The sequence below is a fragment of the Lepus europaeus genome, chromosome 16 (genome assembly GCF_033115175.1).
Source record: "Lepus europaeus isolate LE1 chromosome 16, mLepTim1.pri, whole genome shotgun sequence".
Classification (NCBI taxonomy): domain Eukaryota; kingdom Metazoa; phylum Chordata; class Mammalia; order Lagomorpha; family Leporidae; genus Lepus; species Lepus europaeus.
Window position 1 is genome coordinate 18,245,971 of NC_084842.1, and position 24,584 is coordinate 18,270,554.

The 24,584-nt window shown below is 38.3% G+C and overlaps 1 pseudogene; it reads right to left on the reverse strand.

The window, feature by feature from the left end:
- Positions 1–22,203: 22,203 nt before the first annotated feature.
- Positions 22,204–22,321, reverse strand: LOC133775527 (U2 spliceosomal RNA; annotated as a pseudogene).
- Between the last annotated feature and the right edge of the window lie 2,263 nt (positions 22,322–24,584).

Genomic DNA, 24,584 nt, shown 5'->3' on the forward strand with positions numbered 1-24,584 from the left:
TTCATTTAACAACTATATAGTGATGGCCTACTGTGTACCAGACACACAAGTAAGTAAAAGCACACATAGTTCCTGCTCCTATGAAGTTGCAAGATAAACTTCCATCAAATGATTACACTAATGAATGTATACCTACAAGCTAAGATAAGTGCTCTGAGAAAAGGAAACACTTGCACGATTTTGACCTGACATTTGTGGGACTGCTTCCCTGAGAATGTGATACTTCACCTAAAGCCTGAAAGACATCACTGTAAGCTATACTAGGAACTAACAACAACACAATTGTGAGGTACATTCTTTGAACAATAATAAGAATGAATCCTGTTCCCTTCTGACAGCATGTCTACAAACGGTATATTCAGGTGAGAACAAAGCTGTTATGTAAGTTCCAGTGGATATCTAAAATTTGGACAGAATCCTGAGGATTTGTGTAAGATTTTGGTATTTTTTCCAAGTGGAATAGAAAGCAATTGAAGAATTTAAAGCAGAGAGTAACAGACTAAATTCTTATTTTAATGAAAATAATAATTCAATGAGAATTTCTTGCTATGCATCTTTTTAAATTTTTATTTTCATTGTATTTGAAAGGCAGAGAGACGGAGACAGATAAAGTCTTTCCATCCACTGTTTCCCTCCCCATTTACCCATATACCGCAGTGGCTACCACTGGGCCAGGTGAAGCCAGGAGAAAGGGACTCAAACCAGGTCTCTCATGTGAATGGCACTCCTTCAGATCTTTCCAATACCTGTGGTCAAAGGGAAGAGGTAACGGAAGTTCTCATTCCTAGGTAGCAGCTAGGATTGTGCACAAGCACGGTTTCCTAATGTCCTCCCAACTCCATTCTGATGCTGCTTTCATTATAATTTTTTTTTTCACTTTTCACACAAGTGAAGCAGGTGGACACTGTTTCTTCTGTCCCACGTGTCTCTCTGTATTAGTTTTCATCTTGTGAGAAATGTCACAGTCGTAGGAAATTACTCGGGAAGGAAGTAGGAACAGTGCTGGAACAGTGTATCTGAGAACTGCAGATGGGGGAGAAGGGCATGCTGGGAAATTATCCTTTTCTGTGCTTAGGCCAGTTAGGTACCAGAAAACTGGAGAAGAAACAGATTAGGACAAAGCTTATTAAAAACAAGAACCTATGAACAGCAGCGGTCTCCTCTGCAGACCTGAAGTTATTTCCAAGCGCCTGGGTGGGAAGCCGAACGAGCAAGGAGGACAAGGAACTCTCTCTGCATCCAGAGGGGTCTCATCTGTCCAGAGTCCAGCGACAGCAACCAAGGGAAGGCTACTAAAATAACTGCAGAATAAGGAGGAGAGCATAACCTTTTCTGGGACTCCAGGGAAGAGCAAGACTCTAAAACTGACTCCCTCCAGTATCTGTTTCAAAAATTTGAGTATCTTCATAATAAAGACACGCCCTTTTCCGAAGAGAGGCAGAAATTTAGGTAGAGAGGATTAAAGGAAATAAAAATGAACAAAAAGGACTAATGGGTTACAGAACAGAACACAAAGATGGAGTAAATGAAGTCAATAAGGATTTTAGATTAATAAAAGCAATATTAAAATGGAAATTCACACTCACTGGCAGTAAAGAATGGAAGGTTAATATTGATGTGGAATACTACTTTAATACTGTTTCCCAAATGCAAAGGGGGAAAATGAGATTAAAATAATAATAAGGTGGTAGGGGGCCAGCATTGTGGCATGGCAGGTTAAGTCACTGGATGCCTATATCCCATATAGGAGTACCTGGGATGGAATCTCACCTCTGCCTCTACTTCCAATCCAGCCACCTACTGATGCACCTAGGAAATAGCAGATGATAATGCAGGTTGCTTGGATTTCTGCTACCCATGTGGGAGACCCAGATGGAATTCCTGGCTCCTGGCTTTGGTATGACCCAGCCCCAACTATTGTAGGCATTTTCAGAGTGAACCAGAAGATGAATCTTTTCCCCTCCCCAAACCCCCATGGCCTTGCCTTTCAAATAAATAATAAATAAATATTTGAAAAAATGAGAAATATATAATGTTCATTTGCATGAGGATGTTCCTAAAACTAGCTTAAGAAAAAACACAAATAAAATTCTCAAGAATATTAATTCAAGGTAAAACAGATTTCAGAAAAACCTCAAAACAACTCGTGTCATATTCCAATAATGCAACCTGAAAATCCAGAAGACAGTAGACCAAAATCTAAGGAGTTTTGAAGGTAAACCTTATAACTCAATTAATTTGTATGCATGTTAGTACTTCTGCTGTCAAAAAAAAAAAAAAGACAAAAATTAAAAATAAATGAAAGCACAGGAATGAGAGATATATGACATTAATGGAGATTAAAGGCATACATTTAAATTCCTCTTTTATACTTCATTATAAAACTAAAGGCAAATGTTAAAAAGTTTTTTAAGAAGAAGTTTTAAATAAAATAAAATGTTTCTAAATTAAAACACTCAGCCAGCGCCACGGCTCAATAGGCTAATCCTCCCCCTTGCGGCGCCGGCACACCGGGTTCTAGTCCCGGTCGGGGCGCTGGATTCTGTCCCGGTTGCCCCTCTTCCAGGCCAGCTCTCTTCTGTGGCCTGGGAGTGCAGTGGAGGATGGCCCAAGTGCTTGGGCCCTGTACTTCATGGGAGACCAGGAGAAACACCTGGCTCCTGCCTTTGGATAAGCGCGGTGCGCCGGCCAAGGCGGCCATTAGAGGGTGAACCAATGGCAAAAGGAAGACCTTTCTCTCTGTCTCTCTCTCTCACTGTCCACTCTGCCTGTCAAAAATTAATTAATTAATTAATTAAAACACTCAAAGTCTAAAAATTTGGTGGCTAAGGAGCAATGAAAAGAAACAGTAAAAATGTGCCAAATGCTGTGTTTAAAATAGATTTACCTTAAAGATACTGTCATTTTTGACACTCTTGGTATTAACATATTTCAGAAACATGGGCTAATGATTACCATGGAAAATCATAAAGGTAATTGAGTTATTCAGTTATTTTCATTTTTCTTATTTAGTCGAAGTATTCCCCACTTCTCTGTGGGAAATTAAGTGTACAGGATGTGAAAGTCAGAAAAGCATTACAAAAAGAAACAGTAAGGGATATCATGCACAACTATAACAGCAAACCAAAAAAAAAAAAAAAAAAAAAATCCCTAAACAGAGACGGCCTCATCATGTTCTTAAAACAGGATGTCTAATCCAAAGGAAAATTCTAAAGGATGTAGAGATGCATTGTTCAGCATGGCAGCTCCTGGCTATCTGTGGGCATTTAAGTTAAAGTTAATTAAAATTACAAGTCATTTCCTCAGTCACACTAGCACCATTTCAAGTGATGCAGAGCTGTGTTTGGTTAGTGACTGCTATGTGGTCCAGCATAGATATAAAACCTCTCCATCGTGGCAGAAATTGTCTTGCACAGCACATTTAAAAAAGGAATTTTTACCAGTAAGAGACAAAATACACCTCTTTTTCTTTTTCACAGATGGACTTCCACTGATTCTTTCACATGTTCTGCTATTAAGAAAATAATACAGAAAATAAATTTTTTAACAGTCCATGAAGGAGTGTCAGCATAGTAATTAAAATATCACATTATTGAAGACAATACTTTCCCAATAATATTTCAGCATTGTTTATATACTGTATTTAACACAAAGCCTAGACAATAAGCATTAAAATTTTGATTTAAACTTACACCTGAAACTAAAAGACATTCTTAATACTTTATAAATTAAAAAAAGTAGCACACACACAAAATTTAATGATTCTGAATCAAAGTGTTCTAAAATCCAAAGTTTTTAAGTATCAAGATGACATAGTTGGAAAATTCCACAAACTAAGACTTTATTCAAACTGTGCATATAAGGTGTGTATGAAACATAAGTTAATTTCACATTTAGAATTATGTTCCCTCTCTAAGATACCTCGTTACATATGTGCAAAATATTTCAAATCTGAAAAAATTAAAAATCCTGAAAAAACCAAAACAAAAATTTCTGGTTCCAATACATATACATATGTACAGAAAATTTTGGAAAAATTATTTTTAACATTATTTATCTCTGGATAAGGGAATTTCAAATGTGTGTGTGTGCTCCTCTGCTTCCCCCTATTGTATATTATCTCATTTTAGAATAGCCAGGTTTATACTTGTGTAACAAGCTCTGAAAGTATTGCTAAAAATGACTTTATGAACCACCACTTTATACACAGTAGATGCATACTTCTCTGGTGTACCTAGTATTTCAGGTTGACTCTTTCAAAACGGTCTTTTCCAAGTAGACAATTAATATACTGTGGTGGAGAGAGCTTCAGTAAGTTCTAGCAGTCAGGGCTTCATGGCACATAAAAAGAAGCCATCTCTGGCTGACTGTCTTCAGCAGAAAAGAAGCACAGTGAAAGGATAATAGGTGGCTTGTAGAAGCCCAGGGCATGGAAGAGCCCCGGACTCTCCCCAGGCAGAAAGAAGCAGTTCCCGAGACTCCCCACTGGGAGGAGACAGCTGAGTTCTGAATCTGGTTGCTTGGGAGCTGCCCACAGCGGTGGTGAACCTGAAACCAGCTGGCTCTCCCTTTGTCAGGTCTCCACTTGACAGCCCAGAAGCACAAAAGCCTCTCGCTGTTTCCCCATTTTCTCCCAGGCAAAGCCTCCCACACCTGCTCTTTAACAATAGGTTGTAGCCTTAAAAGTCAGGTTACTAAATCACTGTTTTTAAGTTGTTTTTACAAGCACCACCACCTTGCTAGCCTAAATCAATTTCGACTAGTTTGGGGGCTGAATCTGAACAAAAAGGAGGATCCCAGGGGCTGCTGTTTGGCCTGGCAGGTGAGATGACTGGGTCTGTTAGGCTGGAAGACAGGTGCCTCTGATTGTGTGTGTGTGTGTGGTGTCTGTCTTTATAAAACCCAGACGTCCATGCAGTTGAATGAGGTAAGAGAACAGGGACCTAGATGCCTTGAAAGGAACTGCACATCTGTAACCCGACAACGTTGTGGGTGAGTTCCTGCACCCAGTCCAATAACACTGCAGGTCTGCCCCTCGCATCGTCTCCCCCCATCCTCCTTGACCCCAATCCCAGGGGATTCTTCTGGGCCCAGCACCCTGAGGCCTGTGTGTTCAATAACACTGCTCAGTAACGCCCCCTGGTGGGGGGGAGGGAGTCTCCTGCTGGCCTTCCTCCCTGCATTATGCCAGAAGAGACAGAGGGAGGAAAAAATGGCAGGACAAAGTTTGCTCCATACTCATAAAACCCCAGTCTTAGCCAAGAGGGGGTATTCAGTTTCTTTTTCAAATACAAGCTTCATGCATTTCATAAATATAACTTTAGAAACATAGTGATTCTTCCCACCATACCCGCCCTCCTACCCGCACTCCCACCTTTCTTCCTCCTCCCTCTCCTATTCCCATTCTTATTTTTTTTTTACTAAGACCTATTCTCAATGAATTTTATACACATAAGATTAACTCTGTTTCTTCTGTTGCAGCCCTTCTGACAACATGTCTGGGTTCAATTTTGGGCTCTGGCTTCTAACTCCAGCTTTCTGTTCATGCAAATCTTGGGAGGAAGCACTGATGATTCAAGTGAATGATTTCTGCCACTCACAGAGGGGACCGGATTGCATTCCCAGCTCCCAGCTCCCAGCTCTAGCCTTGCCCAACCTCAGCTGTTTTCTGCATTTGGGGAGTGAACCAGTGTATAGAAAGAAGGAAGCTTTCTGTGTCTCTGTCTCTGTGTGTGAGCGTGGGTTTCAAATAAGTTTTTCTTTTAAGAGAAAAGGAGAATTGTGACCTACAGATGACACCCAGGACCAAATGTACCCCTCTCCCCTCAAGTAACCAAAAATTAGAGAATGAGCAGAAATAAAAGAGCCAGATGGCTTTAGAAAGTGAGGGGTCAGAAAATTACAACCTCCCCTCAGCAGATTCCTGCCATGGGAAGCAACTGATTAAGGCCAGCATGGCAGGTGGTGGAGGAATTCACCAGCAGTCAGACACAATGAAAAGAGTTATATTTATTAAAGTACACAGCAAGGGAGCAGCAGGCAAGCAGGATAGGTGGAAGCTGAAAATGCTGCCACCAGGATTATAATCTGGAGGTAGGTAGCTCAGGAAGAGTGCTGCTGGCTAGGGTTTTTTCCATCACTGATTTCCTTATTGTTGGGAAGTTTTCCTGGGGGTTTCTTTATTTCCAGGGGCCCAGGAGACCTTCACTTCCTTCCCATACTGAGCCCATGAAATCGCCCTGTTGATGTGTTCTTGTGGACTTCTCTTTCCTGACCTCATAAAGCTTTCTCTGGAATCCCAGTTGAAGGGACAGGTTCTGTTTACATGTTGGTCAGTCGCGCAGATAAAATGTTTCTTTTCCCAGAAGACCAGTGTCATAGATTGGTTTTTGTGCTACAGCCTCAGCAAGCCTACATTGGAAACAAGTCCAGCACCATGGCTAGCACCTCCAGGAGTCCAGAGTGAGAACTGTCACAGCCACATAGGTGTCTAGAAACTCTTCTTCCTCAGCACCACTAGCTCTTGATTTAAAACCCAGTACATACTATTGCTTATGGGCTTGCATCCTTTCTTCAGAACTACTCTAGAGAATCATGTATGTAGCTGCGAAGTTGTCTTGGATTTAACATATTTAACATATTTTGTTGTGTCTTCCAGTTTCCTGACTCCTAAAAAGCACAGCTCCTAAAACCCTGGGAATTTCTGACGTGGCAATGTCTTTTTTATGCTAATGAAATGACTCTTAACTGGGGGCTCCTTGATAGGCTCAGGATGGGACTGGGTTTAGTGGAACAACTGTGATTAGAGGGATGGAACTTTTAGCCACACCCTCTGATCTTCAGAGGGAGAGGAGAGGCCTGATCTGAAGCAGTCACCAATGGCTAATGATTTAGTCAGTCACAATGAAACCTCCACAAAAACCTAAAGGACAGGGATGGAGAACTCCAGGTTGCCGATCAGGTGGAGGTTCTGGGAAAGTGATGCACCTGCAAAGGGCACAGAAATCCCATTCCTCTTCCCCATACTTCACCCTATGCTTCCCTTTCATCTGACTGTTCCTGAGTTCTACCCTTTTGTGATAAACACATCATAATAAGTGAACTGCTTGCCAGAGTTCTGGGAGCTGCTCTAGAACATAATCGCAGTTTTGAGTAGGGGTTGTGCGAACCTCTGAACAAAGCCCTTAACCTCCAGTTTGATGCTGTCTCCAAATGAATAGTATCAGGACTGAGTTAAATTATAGGACAGCCAACCAGTGTCTGCACACTGGAGGGGAAACTGTACACACTGTACACACTTTGGTGACCAACAGTGTTGTGAGGGTATAAAAAAGCAATGCATTTGTTTCATCCTTTAGAGTGGCATCCCCAGCTTTTATCATATGAGATCTTTCTGGATGATAGACAGCTGTAAAGATGGTGCTGTCTCACAAGAGTAGAGTGAAAGTTCTTAGCACCATCGCTTCTGGCTGCCTCTCTCCAAGTCCATTCCTCAACATCATACTTCTTGGTGGAATTTAATGTAATGCTGTTTCCCTTGACTTGAACCATGAAGACCATGAAATTATCAAGTGTTAGGTTTGTAAAAGATATTTACTAAAATATTTAACAAAGGTTATCTCAAGTAGTTCATAAGAGCCTCCTAATTATAACCACAAAGAACTTATGAAAATTGCTCAGTGTCACAGAGCCAATGAGTGGTGTCATAGGATACTGATCCAGCAAAGCTGGTTTCAGAGCTCAGACTGCGAACTCTGAGACTGGGGTTGTCTCCTACAGAAAACTCATTTGTGCTATTGGTATGGGGATGTGCACATTTACTCTTACTCAGACCTTTTAGAATATCTTTCCACACCATTAATAAACATGGTGGGAAGACAAATCTACCATTTTGCAATCCGTGGAAGCTGTCTGTCTTAGCAGCAGTGTTGCTCATGATGGACCTAGGAACATTTTTGTTTGTTTCAGTTTATTGAAACTGTGGATTTGTTTCTTTTAATTTTTTTCCTTCCTTCCTTCCTTCCATCCTTCCTTCCTTCCTTCCTTCCTCCCTCCCTCCCTCTCTTCCTTTCTTCCTCCTTCCCTCCCTCCCTCCTTCCCTTGCTTTCTTTATTTCATTTAAAATGCAGAGAAACAGAGATAGAGAGAGACATACAGACAGAAAGAGATTTTCTATTTGTTGATTGACAGACCTGGCCATGCTGAAGCCAGGATCTAGGAAATTGGTCTGGATCTCCTGTGTAGAGAGACTCAACTACTTAAGCCCTGACTGGCTGCTTCCAAGGGTGTACATTAGCAGGAAACTAGAATAGGAAGCATTCCTGGGACTTGAACCCAGGTACAGACTTGAACCCTGATACAGTATATAGGCATTGCAAGAGACATCTCAGCCACTGTACCAAGTGCCCACCTCAGGACTTGTTAACCATGAGTGTGATATACAATCGAAGTGTCAATTTTGTTTCCAGAAAGAAAATATTTGTCAACAATGGAATGTTTCCTTTTATAACTTCTTACTTTTTTTGAGCCTGCTTAGTGTTTTGAGTTCTTAGTTTACATATCATGTTTTTCAAAGCCAAATGTGGGATCTGGATGAACTAATAAGTTAAATATCAAACGATCCATTAATGAAGGCAAAGCACAAGTAGTTCTAATATTTTTAATCAACTGCATATGGAAATTACTTTTTTCATCCAGAGATAGTAGCAATTTGTCAAATGTACATGATATCTACTAAAATTTTACAACCTTCTAAAGTTTTAAGAGAAGACAAAACATATCAGAAGCACACCTTTTCAAGTAAGAACACTAGAGTGTGGGGAAATTAGTTACATGATGGTGCCCAAAGGAAGTAAGGTGGGCGGAATCCAAAATTGTTTACCACTAAAACTAATTGGCTGCGCAACATCAGGGGAGGTAACAAAACTAGTAACAAGTGTATAGACATATGGCTAGTCCTATAGAAATCCCCCCCCAAGGTGATTTTTTTGTTCTTAGCCCTGCCCCAATGACTCTGCAGTTTTGTACTATAAAAGGTTCTGTTTCGCACGAAGTAAATGAGTCCTTGCTAGACTTGGCTCCCCGCTGTGTCTGATTGTCTGCGGGATCGGGAAGCTGGGGAACTGGTGAGCGGTGCACTTACCTTTCCCTGGACCTAGTCCATCCTTGTACGGGTGGACTAAGACCCAGCACTAGAGTACACTGACAATTATTTATCTAGAGCTAGTGTCTAGGATAAGATAACATACAGATATTTTGGAGATTTCAATACCTAGGTCAGCATGACCAGACATAACAGCTTATGTGTGAGTGCTCAAGAACTGCCAACTGAGACAATATTTTTGTGTAATGTTAGCCCATGTGACCTTAGAGGAGTAAGTTAATGATTATTCCTGATCATAATCATTTCAAATTATAATAATGTCCACAGATCATGAAATCAATACTCTTCTCCCTAAGCACTAAAAATAAGTCGAAGAAGTGTTGTATATATATTTATTCAATATTCATTAACTGTAAACAGCAGAGTCTGCCTACTTGGATAGCACCATTAAAATAGCAAGTAGCTCCTGGCTTCTCTCCTCTCAGCATCTTACATGAAAAAGTGGTGATTTTCCATCAGACATTTGACTCTTGTCAACTTGTGCAAATTGACTTGATGCAACTGCTATGAAGCATTTAGCAAATCACTTCCTTTTCCCATCCAGTTGCAGTTTCATTAGCTATGACTGCCACATTTTCAACACATGCATAAATGCATGAATTTCTTGAATAGCCAAGAAGTAGACAAACAGGACTTAAATATATTCATAGAACATCCTACTTTTACTGTGTAAAATTACACAGCAAACTAGTTCTCAGGAATAAGGTGACTATCAATTTCCAGTGTGGATCTATACATTATATATGTTATATTTAGCTGAAAGAATATATTTGTTATGCCTAGTTTCTGTCAGATATCAATGCTACACTGATTTCCAATCAGCTATTTATTTCTATTCCTTCTGTAATCATGAACAGAACTTTGTGTGGCTGAATGTACTTTTGCTTCTTTTAGGGTTCCTCTAACATTATAAAATCAATCAAATATTTCTCTAACTCAAATGGAACCCTTACATATGCATATTATGTAACCAAAGACTTTTGGAAAGGAGCTACTGAACTTGCCTGCAGAATTTGAAGAGCTAAGTAGGCAGAGGCGTTTTAGAAACTTATAGCCTAAATGTGTTGGGATATGATTTAATCAGTGATTTATGTACACATGCCAGTTGCTTTGTGTATATTTTTCTTATTGAACTTTAATTTTAGGTCTAATTTCCAAGTTCATCTAAAGTTTTAAATTGTGACCTTTTTTTTAGTTTAAAATTTTAGAACATGTTCCTAGAAGCTACTACTGACTCCCTCATCCAAGATGAATCTTGGCAGAATTACTGAGAAAAAGTACCAAGAAAACTATGAGGGAATGTTAGTATAAGGAGAAGTATATGGACAGGGTATTTTGAAATTATTGGTTAAGGCGATAACTTTGACTTCAGACATGGGACAGACTCAAAGGCAGGATAGAAGTAAGTCAATTATGTTTTAGAGTTCATTCTTATCTCCATCTATACCTTTTTCTTTTACTGTAATTAAATATTTTTTTAACTTTTATTTAATAAATATAAATTTCCAAAGTGCAGCTTTTGGATTACAGTGGCTTCCCCCCCCCCCATAACTTCCCTCCCACCCGCAACCCTCCTATCTCCTGCTTCCTCTCCCCATCCATTCACATCAAGATTCATTTTCAATTCTCTTTATATACAGAAGATCAATTTAGTATATACTAAGTAAAAATTTCAACAGTTTGCACCCACACTGAAACACAAAGTGTAAAGTACTGTTTGAGTACAAGTTATAGCATTAATTCACATTGAACAACACATTAAGGACAGAGATCCTACATGGGGAGTAAGTGCACAGTGACTCCTGTTGTTGACTTAACAATTGACACTCTTGTTTATGGTGTCAGTAATCACCATAGGCTCTTGTCATGAGTTCCTAAGGCTATGGAGGCCTTTTGAGTTCACTGACTCTGATCTTATTTAGACAAGGTCATAGTCAAAGTGGAAGTTCTCTCCTCCCTTCAGAGAAAGGTACCTCCTTCTTTGATGTCCCGTTCATTCTACTGGGATCTCACTGACAGACATCTTTCATATAGGTCCTCTTTTTTTTTTTTTGCCAGAGTGTCTTGGCTTTCCATGCCTAAAATACTCTCATGGGCTTTTTAACCAGATCTGAATGCCTTAAGGACTGATTCTGAGGCCAGAGTGCTGCTTAGGACATCTGCCCTTCTATTAGTCTGCTGTATATCCCGCTTCCCATGTTGGATTGTTCTCTCCCTTTTTTATTCTATCAGTTAGTATTAGCAGACGCTAGCCTTGTTTATGTGATTCCTTTGACTCTTAGACCTATCAGTATGATCAATTGTGAAATGAAACTGATCACTTGGACTAGTGAGATAGCATTGGTACATGCCATCTTGATGGGATTGAATTGGAATCCCCTGGCACATTTCTAACTCTTCCATTTGGGGCAAGTCAGATTGAGCATGTCCCAAATTGTACTTCTCCTCCCTCTCTCATTCCCACTCTTATATTTAACAGAGGTCACTTTGCAGTTAAATTTAAACACCTAAGAATAATTGTGTGTTAATTACAGAGTTCAACCAATAGTATTAAGTAGGACCAAAAAAAAAAAAATACCAAAAGGGATAAAGTATTAAGTTCTTCATCAACAGTCAGGACAAGGACTGATCAAGTCACTGTCACTCCATCTATATCTTGAGATGCATACTTGTGTACAAATATCCTATCAAAAGGAGAACACATTAATTCTTCTCTCACATCTTCTTTCCAATCCCTCTCCTCCAAAGCCCCAAAGCAGATGGGTCATAATCTGAGAAGTATCTAAGGGCCTCTCCTTGGAAATCCAAGAGTACAGTTCCAACCTTGTGATTTATTTCATAGACTGAGAAATGAGTGGCTGATTCTTTGGGCCTAAGATTCTCGACTTTAGGGTCAAATGATAAGGACTTGCCCAGTCAACTGCCAGCACTTATTATAAAGTTAAAATATTTGTGGTAGAGTGGGATATTGGTAGAAAAAACAGTTGTTCTTGGAATATCATAGAAATGCTGCAGTCATTCATTTATGGAACTTTGATATAGATATAGGTGGGGAAAGAGAAACTCTTCAATAAATAAAACTGGAAAACATTGTCCCCTATAAGAATAAAGACAAAATTAGGTTGATATTTCCAGCTCCATTTCAAAAATAGGACAAATTAGAAAAAATATGAAAAAGTAGAGGAAAAGGAGAGAAATTCAATGATAACTTTGAAACTCTCAAAAAGAACAGAAGAGGAGAAGCTGGGAATTGAACCAGTGCCTATATTGCATGCCAGCACTTCAGGCAGGCCTTTAACCCACTGCACCACAGCACCAGCCCCCGAGAAATATTTCTTAAATAAGGTACAAAAACTTGAATATGATGGTGTTATAAAATTGAATTAAAATATATTATGCAAGTGGCAGTGTTGTGGCACAGTGGGTTAAAGCCCTGGCTTGATGCGCTGGCATCCCATATGGGCACCAGTTCTAGTCCTGGCTTCTCCTCTTCTGATCCAGCTCTCTACTGTGGCCGGGGATAGCAGTAGAAGATAGCCCAAGTCCTTGGGCTCCTGCACCCATGTGGGAGACCCAGAAGAAGCTTCTGGCTCCTGGCTTCAGATTGGCACAGCTCCAGCCATTGCGGCCATCTGTGGAGTGAACTAGTGGATGGAAGCCCTCTCTCTCTGTCTCTCTCTTTACCTTTCTCTGTAACTGTGTCTTTCAAGTAAATACAAATAAATCTTTAAAAAATATATTATGCAAATTAAGAACAAATATTCACAAATGGACACTTTTATAAAAGAAAGACAAAAGAAATTTTTTTTAAGATTTATTTACTTACTTGAAAGACAGAGTAACAGAGAGGCAGGCAGAGAGAGAGAGAAGTCTTCCATCTGCTGATTTGCTCTGCAAATAGCTGCTACAGCTGGATCTGGGCCAATCCGAAGCCAGGAGCCAGGAGCCAGGGGCTTCTTCTGTGGTTCCCAAGTGTGTGCAGGGGCCCAAGTATCTGAGCCATCTTCTACTGCTTTCTCAGGCCACAGCTGAGAGCTGGATCAGTAGAGGAGCAACTGGGATTTGAACCAGCACCAATATGGGATCCCAGCACTGCAGGTGGCATCTTTACCCACTGTACCACAGTGTCAGCCCCATAGATATTCTTGGTACAGAAAACTGGATTAATGTCAAGTATATTTACAGAACTCCATAAATTATTCAGAAAAATCACAAATGGAAAAGTAGACGTCCCTGGAGAAAAACATAACTAATAATATGTAATCAGTAAAATGCAAATCAAGACAACAGTGCAATAGTATTTTGTACTCCTTTAATGTAAATGTAGAAGTTCTATGGATTCACATTTCTATATGCTAAGACACAGTAATTTATGCAATCCAAAAATTGTTAGCACACACTACAACAAATAAGCATAGAAATGGTCATAGAGGTGTTGTTCAAAATAGCAGAGGCCTAGAACCAATTCAAGTGCCCAGGTGCTTATTTAATTATTACAAATAAGCTGTTAAATGAAAGCAGGCCATCTACGGGCCATTGACTAGAATGGCATGCACCAATGGTTAAGATTAATTTGTAATCCATTTCTCACACCTGAGGTTTGATTTTAAAAGTTCAAATGTGTGTCCCTCCTCCCAACCTTTCAAAATAAAAGAATAATTTTCTACAGAATACAGAGTAAGTAACTTGGGGCCAAAAGCTAATCTTCAGAAGGGAAGAATCATCCCTGGAAGGAAAAAAGGCCATTTCCTTTTAAGTTCTATTGAAGAACACATCTTGGATTTCAGCTTAACAGATGACAAAGCATTAATGTGTAAGCTCTTCTACATTGGAAAGGCCATTCAGTGTCTAGTGGTTTTATAAGCTCGAAGATACTAAAAGGGATTTAGGCTTCTGAGTCTTGTAAAGTGTTAAAAACCAAGCTTTCCCTGACCGTTCCTCACACAAATTCTTCTATGAATCTGTTTTACCAGATAGACTAAGTTCATCTTATTAAAAGCTTGTTGAAGTAGGTAATCTTTAGTTTTATTGTTCACCTTTACGTTGATAGAAAAAAAAGAATACTATGCCTTTGTAGATTAAAAAAAAACCTTGTAAATATCCCTGATGTGACACAAGTTTCATCAGTATCATATTCCCTGTGCTTAGCTTTAAACTATCAACAAATTACTATCTGGATTAATAAATATTAATTTGCATCTAATAATAGTGGTGCTTTCTACTTCTGGAAGTTCCTCTGCTTGAGAGTGATCATGGAAATTGTTTCAGGGGCCAGCATTGTGGCATAAAGGGTAAAGCTGCCACCGGCAACACCACATCCCATGTGGGCACCGCTTCATGACCCAGATCTTTCACTTCCAATACAGCTCCCTGCTGGTGGCCTGGGGAAAGTAGTGGAAGATAACCCTACTGTTTGGGCCCATGATAGCCGCATGGGAGACCTGGATAAAGCTCCTGATTCCTGGCTTTGGCCTGGCCCAGTCCTGCCTCTTGCATCCACTTGAAGAATGAATCAGAGAATGGAAGATAGATATCTCTCTCTTTCTCTCTCTTTTTCTGTGTGTGTGTGTGTGTCTGGCTCTCCCTCTCTCTCTGTAACTTTAACTTTCAAATAAATATCTTAAGAAAAAAATTTTAGATACTTAACTTCAATTAATGACTATCAACCTTCTGGCCCAATTGGCAGTTAAAGAAACTCTTTTTTTAGTGGTTAAATAATGTAGACAATGTATGCATATCAAATTAAAAGATGGCCAAAAATCCAGATTTCATATATGTTCAAATTGAAAGAATAAAATGATGTCAGAGTTCATTTTAAACTAAATTTACTTAAGTCAATAGAAAGAAATGTGTACGAAAATAGTATGGCTATTTGGCAATTACAGCAGTGATGTGGGTGAAAGGTGTATGGGCAGCTTTGTTGTGGCTAATGTAGCTTCCTGTGATGGAACAGGCATCACATCTTTAACTACAGTGTTCTTCTTTCTTTGTTTTCTTCTGAGAAAATTGTGTTTTAAACTCCTGGGATCTATGACATACCAATTGTTCTTAAATAGATAAAAATCATTCTGATATCAGAAGAGAAGCCTTTAAGAGTACTAAGTGAGTCTACTTCAAGGTTCACAATAGTAGCTTCCTTCATACATACTGCATGCTCAATCCGATTCTGGGCGCTCTGCAGGTTATAAATCATTTAATCTTCACAATAGTCTATGAGGGGGAAAACTGGATTTTGCATCTGATACATGATTTGTACCTAGAGTATATAAATAACTATAACTATTACAAGTCAATAATAAAAAGACAGCACAAAAGGATTTTTATAGATAATTCCATACAAATATATGCAAATGGCCAACTACTAATTACATTTTATAGATGAGGACACAGACACACATGAAGCAAAAGAGATGGTCCCAGGTAGTAGCCAGATTTCTAGCCTATGCAGACAAGTTCATAACCTCAACACAATGCTGTCTCTTGAAATTATCTCCCTTACACTGTTCAATACATTTTTAGCATTCAGGAATGTGTTCTCCAAAATAATCAAAATATATCTGCCTTAACAAACAGCAGTGTTTTGGATAGAAGTCACAGCACAATATTTAAACCAAGATGGTGTTTTTGTACCTACGTGGCAAAAAATGTTGGTTTTCAAGTATTTACTTGGTAACATTCAAACTGTTATACAGCATGTAATGGAATTGATAGCTATTTTCTTAACAACTTACTTCTGCACCTGTACAAAGCTGTTTTAAGCTCTGGCTTCAGAAATACATTCTAACAGTGAGCAAAACATATGCATTCTCCTAACAATTTTGAGTTACTAACGCCCTGTGTCAGAGAAACCAAGGGAAAGATAATTTACTTTTTTTCTAACACATTAGGAACAAGTCCAAAATCAATTTCTCAACTGTAAAAGGATAGTAAAGGGAGGAAATAAAAAATATCTTCGGGCAACAACTTCAATATTAATTTCTTTTCTCTTCTTAGCTTCTCTCTTTTCTCTCTCCCTTCTCCTCCCTCTTTCCACCCCCACTCCATCGTTGTTTTTCTGACTTACAGACATTAAAAAGACTCCTGATCCACAGAAAACATAAGTGTGTGACCAAGTAATCATGAGATTATATTTTTCATGAGAAAATTGATTTATTATAAATGACTTTAATACAAATTTTAAATAACTCTGTACATCATAAGAATAGCAATTTATGCTGTTATTTAGCTCAAGTTAAGAAGGATCAATCATCTCCGTAATTCACACTATGAATTGGGATCAGAGGAATTTTTTCTTGTGACATAGAATAGTAGCAATATGAACATTAAGAAGTAACTGTATCTTGGAAAACTATAAAAAAAGATAATATTTGTTACCGGCACAGAAATTGGACTTGATAAGCTCACCTGATTGTGCATTTCATGTTATTCTCATTTTATATGCTCTTAATTAGAAAGCATCTGGCAAATGAACACCTGAGTGGCAGGTAGGTAGTGTGATGGAATAATAGCTCTTCATTTTGTTTAATGGGCTGTACTGAAACAACTTTTTCAGATCATGAAGTCTTTTGATTATTACCAAATAATTAGTACTGCAAAGCACCATTAAGTTAAGCTACCTTTTTCATGCACCTGCATTAAAGAGAGTATGAAGGGAAAACACATATTGCTTGGCTTACCGTCTGGTGTCAGAGATGGTTATTAGCTTATAGGTTCTCTAAAGCCAGGCTAATTATGCTACTGCGGTTAAATGATTTACTCTCATTTTGGAGGACCCAAGAGCGTGCTGTGCCAACATATGGTTTTCAAAACCATACCTATAAAGTTCATTTATATCCTTCCCATCAAACTCTGATCTTGCCTTTGTGAGCTTGCACATTTCGTTAGTTGCATTTCCTGACTACTGTTTTACAAATGAAGGAACTTCTGGGCTTGTGAATGATTCCTTAAGTTCCTGTAAGATGTTTTTAATAAAAATCTATCAAACTGTATTCTAGGAGCCTCAGAGTAAATCAAGCTTTAAGAGTATATCACAACTGGAGCATGTCCACTTGGTCAAAATGTTTTGTTGGTTACCAGGATTACTGATTCTTTCAGATAAAAACTGGAGTCTATTTAGCTAGCATGCATCTCAACAGAGCAAATGAAAAAGTGACTAATACCAGCCTAGTGGATGGTTCTGCTTATTCAGTTATAGTCCCATTAAATTCTTCCAAGAATGAAGCAAGCAGGGATCCAAGCATGGAACGCTTGATAACTCTGAAGGCCAAATGATGACAGATATACAAATAGTTACATATCACTGGGTGTGACTTGACCCACTAATTAACTCACTCACTCAACAAATATTTCATGTCTGCCTACTATGTGCCAAGGACTGTTCTGAAACCTAGCACAACAACAGTAAATGGAACAGATAGAATTCTTATTTTCAGATTGCTTTTAATTGAGTGACTTTTTAAAAGTATGAAACATATATATATATATATATATATATATACACATTTCAATCAAAATACCAATGGCAACTTTCTTAGATTATAAAAAATGATCCTAAAATTCATATGAAAACAAAAGAGACCCTGAATAGCTAAAGCATTCTTATACAGCAAAAACAAAGCCAAGGCATCACAATACCAGATTTCAAGACATACTACAGGACAGTTATAATCAAAACAGCCTGGTATTGGCACAAAAATAGACATGTAAACCAGTGCAGTAGGATAGAATCTCCAGAAATCAATTCATGCATCTATAACTAACCAATATTTGACAAAGGAGCTAAAATCAATTTCCAGATCAAGTACAGTCTCTTCAATAAATAGAGCTGGAAAAATTGGATTTCTGCACACAGAAGTATGAAACAAGACCCCTACCTTACAAGTTATACAAAAATCAACACAAAATGGATCAAGAATATAAATCTACAACCAGTTATTATCAAATTACTAAAGGAGAAAATTGGGGAAACTCAGCACGACATGGGTATAGGCAAAGACTTCTTGGAAAAGACACCAGAAGCCAAAGACATAAAAATCAAAATAGACAATTGGGATTGCATCAAGTTGAGAGGCTCCTGCATTGCAAAAGACACACTCAACAATGTGAAGAGGTGACTGACAGAATGGGAGAAAATATTTGCAAACTATGAAACTGATAATGGATTGATATCCATCTGGGGGCAAGTGCTGTGGCATAGTAGGCTAAGCCTCTGCTTGTGGCACCTGCATCCCATATGGGTGCTACTTTGTGTCCCAGATGCTTCTCTTCTGATCCAGCTCACTGCTTATGGCCTGGGAAAGCACTAGAGGATGGCCCAAGTGCTTGGGCCTTGGCACCCAAGTGGGAGACCCGGAAAAAGCTCCTGGATCCTGGCTTCAGATCGCCTAGCTCTGGCCATTGCAACCATTTAGGGAGTGAACCAGCAGATAGAAGACCTCTCTCTCTCTCTGCCTCTCCCTCTCTTTGTCTCTCCCTCTCATTGTCTGCAATTGTAACTCTCATATAAACAAATAACTTTTAAAAGATTGATATCCAGAATCTATTAAGAAAGGCTGGTGCCGCGGCTCAATAGGCTAATCCTCCGCCTTCGGGCGCCGGCACACCGGGTTCCAGTCCCGGTCGGGGCACTGATCCTGTCCCAGTTGCCCCTCTTCCAGGCCAGCTCTCTGTTGTGGCCCGGGAGTGCAGTGGAGGATGGCCCAAGTCCTTGGGCCCTGCACCCCATGGAAGACCAGAGAAGCACCTGGCTCCTGCCTTCAGATCAGCGCAGTGCGCCGGTTGCAGCGCGCTGGCCTCGGCGGCCATTGGAGGGTGAACCAACGGCAAAGGAAGACCTTTCTCTTTGTCTCTCTCTCTCACTGTCCACTCTGCCTGTCAAAAAAAACAAACAAACAAACAAAAAACCAGAATCTATTAAGAGCTCAAGAAACTAAACAACAACAAAACAAACTATCCAGTTAAGAAATGAACAAAGGACTAGAATAGGCATCTTTCAAGAGAGGATATTCAAATGACCAACAGACACAAGAAAAAAATGCTTAGGATCACTAATCATCAGGTAAGTGCCAATCAAAAGCACAATGAGGTTTTACCTCACCTCAGTTAGAATCCAGGAATATAAACAAACGAAAAATGCTGGTGAGGATGTGGGGAAAATGGTACCCCAGTCACTGTTCATGGGAATGTAAATTAGTACAGCCATTGTGGAAGACGGTGTGGAAATACCTCAGAAAGCTGATAATAGATACATCAGATGATCCTGCAATCCCACTCCTGAGAATTTACCCAAGAGAAATGAAATCAGCATATAAAAGAGTTATCTGTATGCCCCTGTTTTTTGTTGTTGTTGTTTGTTTTTTTTCTTTTCTTTTTTTTTTTTTTTTTTTTTTTTTTGACAGGCAGAGTGGACAGTGAGAGAGAGAGACAGAGAGAAAGGTCTTCCATTACCGTTGGTTCACTCTCCAATGGCCGCTGCAGCTGGCACACCAAGCTGATCCAAAGCCAGGAGCCAGGTACTTCTTCCTGGTCTCCCATGGGGTGCAGGGCCCAAGCACCTGGGCCATCCTCCACTGCACTCCCGGGCCACAGCAGAGAGCTGGACTGGAAGAGGGGCAACCGGGACTAGAATCAGGTGTGCCGGCGCCGCAGGTGGAGGATTAGCCTATTGAGCCATGGCGCCGGCCATGTATGCCCCTGTTTGTTGCAGCTCAATTCACAATAACTAAGATATGGAATGAACCCAGATGTCCATCAGCTGATGGCTGGATAAAGAAATTATGGTATATATACACTATGGAATACCACTCAGCCAAAAAAAAAAAAAAAAATGAAATCTTGTCTTTTGCAACAAAATGGATGGGAACCATTATAGTTAGTGAAATAAGTGAGTCTCCAAAAGGCAAATATGTTACCCTTGATCTGTGGTAACTACAATAGAGCACTGAAAATATAATGTAATGAGGTGAAATTGACATTTTGAGTTTAAATGGTTGTTTACAGCCCTGAGAAGTGTTTTTTTTTTCTTTGCTATTTGTTGGACTCTTTACTTAGTGTAGGGTGGATGTTATGAGAATAAAATAGATCTTTGTAAAAATTAAGAGAGGAAATGGAAGAGGAAGGATGAGGAAGGGTTAGAGCATGGGCTGGAGGGAGGATAATGTGGAAAGTCTCACTATGTCCCCATATCTGTATACATGAAATACATGAAATTTGTATACCTTGATAAAATTTAAAAAGAATTAATGAAACTCTCATGTGGAAATAAATAGAAAGAATAGTTGCCTATCTCAATCTTAACAGTACATAACAGGAGAAAACCCAAGAACATCTCCTCTGAAAATCTGGAGCACAGGTAGATTTTATGTTTGGAATTATCACCACAAATGTGGACTAAAAACTCATGAATCAATTTTAATTTAAAGTGATCCCTGTCTATCCCAACAATGATTGAAAAATACTATCCATTGTAAAAAGCAAACTCATTTAAGAGGCACTAAGATTTTTTAAATACACCTTATAGCCCATAAATTGTTATCAAATTTTCACTGCATAAAACTGCATGTAAGTATTCCTGATATTGAATTATATATAAAAGGCTTAGTGTTCAAATCAGGAATTTAAGTTCATGTAGAATTTTCATCTGTACACATCTTTCATCAAGACATTCTTAAAATAACCCATTGCATTTTGGAATTAAAGATCAAACATGAAGGTGCTTCGTGAATTAGTAATTTCTCTGCAGTACATCTCTGTCCAGTTCTCTTATCAGACTTAGGAGCTGATTGGATTGGTTTTCTCTTGGGTCTACTTCAGGTTCCAGGTGTCTTCAAAGTCAACAAACACTGCCTCATTTCCTATCACGATCCACTCAGTGGTCCCTTGGTTCCCATAGAATACTCAGGAAACGTCCAATAAATACTTGAATGAATTTCATCCAAAGGTTTTGTAGGGTTTATTTTTTATCACACATCTCAAGGAAAGCATTATGAAGAGATACTTCATTAAGTCTGAAATTCAAAATTTGTTATTTGAGGGAACTTTTGAGTTTATAAACTGAGTGTATGTTTCTTTTTCTTCCCAGGGGCAATGCTTCACATTACAAATTATCAAATAGTGTTGCATTATTTTTACTGAAACAAATGAAATGATTATTATTTTGAAAGGTATATTTTTAAAGTTGTTTTTCTCTTTTCCACTAGGGTCTAACTGTAGAAGACATGTTTCTTGGGAACAATTTAAATATATTCTCTACATCAAGAGGAAATCACTTAAAAATGAACTTACTCTAGTGAATTTCTTTGAACTCAAACAACATTTTTGATTGATGTTGCAAAGAGTACTCTAAGCAACTACATTACTTTCTAATCCTTAGAATCTTACATAAATTAATCTGGTATTTTGTAATTACAAAAACTCAGTTCGGTAGTCAAAGGATAGGTTCAATGTAGGAAAATGCTTATATAAAGTAAAAAATGGTTTATAACTTATGTTTATAGCAGAATTCATTAATGCATACATGAATATACTAAGAATCTTAAAATCTTAAAGCAGTTTTCATCTATAACAGTTGAATTAAGACTTTCAATCATCTCAACACATATATCAGCTCTCCAATTTATATTTTTCAGGGATATTTTTGTGTTTTTCTGAATAATGGGCAAAGGCAATATTTATACTTCTTTGTTGATTTTTTTTAAAGTGAATCATCCTTTTTTAATTTACTATTTTTTCTTTTCTAATTTTCAGTAATGTGAAATATCTGGTCATGGGCTACATAAGGCCCAGAAAAATCATTCGGTCTGGCTCTGCCACAGCAAGCAACCACAGGTGGAACTCAAAGAATTTAATCTCTTTATCATAGGCTAATTTTCAATTTGATCATTTTGTATGACCCATGAATAATTTTATAACTATCCAAATGGCCTTTAGCAGAAAAAATGTTCTCCTTACCTACTTGAGAGTATGGGAATGTACTGGTCCATGTTCTGATGCAGAACACTGATATGCTTCTCATTTTCTTTCAACCAGTAACTGAAAGAGCCATTGATTGAACTTTGCTTCTCTTGTCCTCTTAACACTTCTTTCATTCAGTAAAAAGGAATGTGCTTCTGATAAGAACATATACTACACTTGATCTTAGCCAAAAGGCCGAGAAGTGGTAAGGAATATGCTTCTGAATGTTTAAATTCATGACTTCAGCCTTGTACCTTCCTTTTAATTGTCATTTCTTTGTCATTTGACGAGTGATCTTCCCTGTATTTGCAGTAAAGGACAGGCTAGAGTATGTATACAGTCTTGGCTACCAAGTTTAAGAGATTTGTATACTTGGAAAGGATTCAGAGTATGGGCCAACATTTGACTACAAAGTAAAATCTACAGGAGGATGATTCAAAGGCACATCTTTATGATTATTTAAGGCAGTCAAGAATCATATACATTATGGTGACATTTTCTTTGGGATTCATTCTTATCTATTTTCACTCAAAGGTTTTAAAATAGGAAAGTTTTATAGCCAAAAAAAAAAAAAAAATACAAAATAACTTGGCTCTGTTTTTTTTTTTTTCTATTAACCTTTCACCTCTGCATCTTGGATTCATTTAGTCACCAGCTAGATTTGAAAGGATGAAAAGACAGAATTTAAGGGAAGAGATTCTGATCAGCATAAAGTAAATTATAAATATCATTTTACTGGTATAACTCTGCTTTAGGCGAGGACACATTTCTTATTTGCGTGCCTTTTGGTTGTAGTTGTTTGCATTTATTTATCTTGCTTTCTTTGCCCAATATCAACAAAAGATACTAATATTAATCTTGAAAGAATAAGGCTTTTTTGCATTTGGACCTTTGAAATATACTTATTTGCTTTCTAAAAGAAACTGCTGCCTGAATGATGAACCCCACTATCAAAATCAACAAAAGGCTCCGTGGCTTTGGCTCTGTCCCTCCTTGAAGTCTTTGACCCTCTAAAGTTCATGGGCCTGTAATCAATAATCCTAAACTGTTCCCTCTTTTTTTTTTCTATTTTTAATCTCAATGCTTATTTTTCCTCCAGAACACAATCTTACTGTTATTAATCTGCATCCGACGTAGGGCTTATCACCCACAGAACCTTTCTGCAGCATTCATATTTAGAAGCCAACAATAGACCAAAGTTTATTTCCCATGGAATAAGCTTGTAACTTTATCTGATAACAAATTTTAAAACCTAAATTTGCTGAAAAATATGGTGGTGGCACTAAATGAATATGCTACAGATAGAAAAATAACTTATAAATTGGTAAAACATAAATTAGTATATAAAAAGAATGAGCATAATATACCTGTCAGAAATCAGAACTGTTTCTATGAAATGTCTTCTAGATGAGACCATGTCTAAAAGCAAAATTGAAAACTCTTGTATTTATCATCCTGAGAGAAAAAGAATTGTTGTTTTTGCTTTTCCTTCAAAAGTAGAGACAGATGCCGCGACAGAATTCTACAAACAGATCTTTCATGTGAGAGGAGATAATTGTTTTTCTGTAGTGGAATGGGATGGAAGGGCTAGGCAAGGGTCTCTAATTTGCTATCCCATCCTCTGGGGATGGCAACGTTAGGGCAGATGTGCTGAGCTGAAATGTTTCAGGATCTGGACCAGCTCAGCCCTGGTCCTGCTCTGTGGACCCCATCTCTACTTATGCAGATATTTGATTTATGATCAGGACTCAGGCATGGCTACATGTTCATTTTCTTTTCTCTCTCTCTCAACAGACATTTTCCACTTAAATTCAGATCTGGTGGCCCTTCTAGGAAATATTTGTGTTTCCAATAATATTTACCATTGTGATCATTTGTTTAATGCTTGACAGCTATAAGAAACATGGGTCAACATAGAGACTTCTAGAAAAGTATTAAGAAAATTACAGTGGGTATGAACACATCCTTCATAGTTGTAGGAAGGCTGCTTTTTGTAGATTCAAGTGATTTATTCCTTATGAATGTATGATTTAAGAAAGATATATAAAATATCTTAATTCTACTCTAAAAACATCTATAAAAGATTTTCCATGAAACTCCTCAATAAAATAGAAATAATATGGGTTCATTAGAGAATACATACAGATGAAAAACACAGAAAATGAATTCAAATTAATGAGGAAGGCAGATGAATAGAAGATCTGAACCTCAAAGAAAATTATTTAATGAAGGTAAAGACGTGCCATACAAATGGTCCCAGAACACAGAGGGAAAACTGAGAATCAAGAGCAGAAGGTAATAATAAAATACATATCTTACTTTGAAGATAATAAGCTTCTCAAGAGATAATGAATCAATTGAAACTACCAAGGAGTGATGCATGAAAGAAATATGCTGGACTAAATTAAAATTTAAAACTTCTGCTCCATGAAAGGCACTGTCAAGGGAATGAGTAAACAAGACAGAAAGA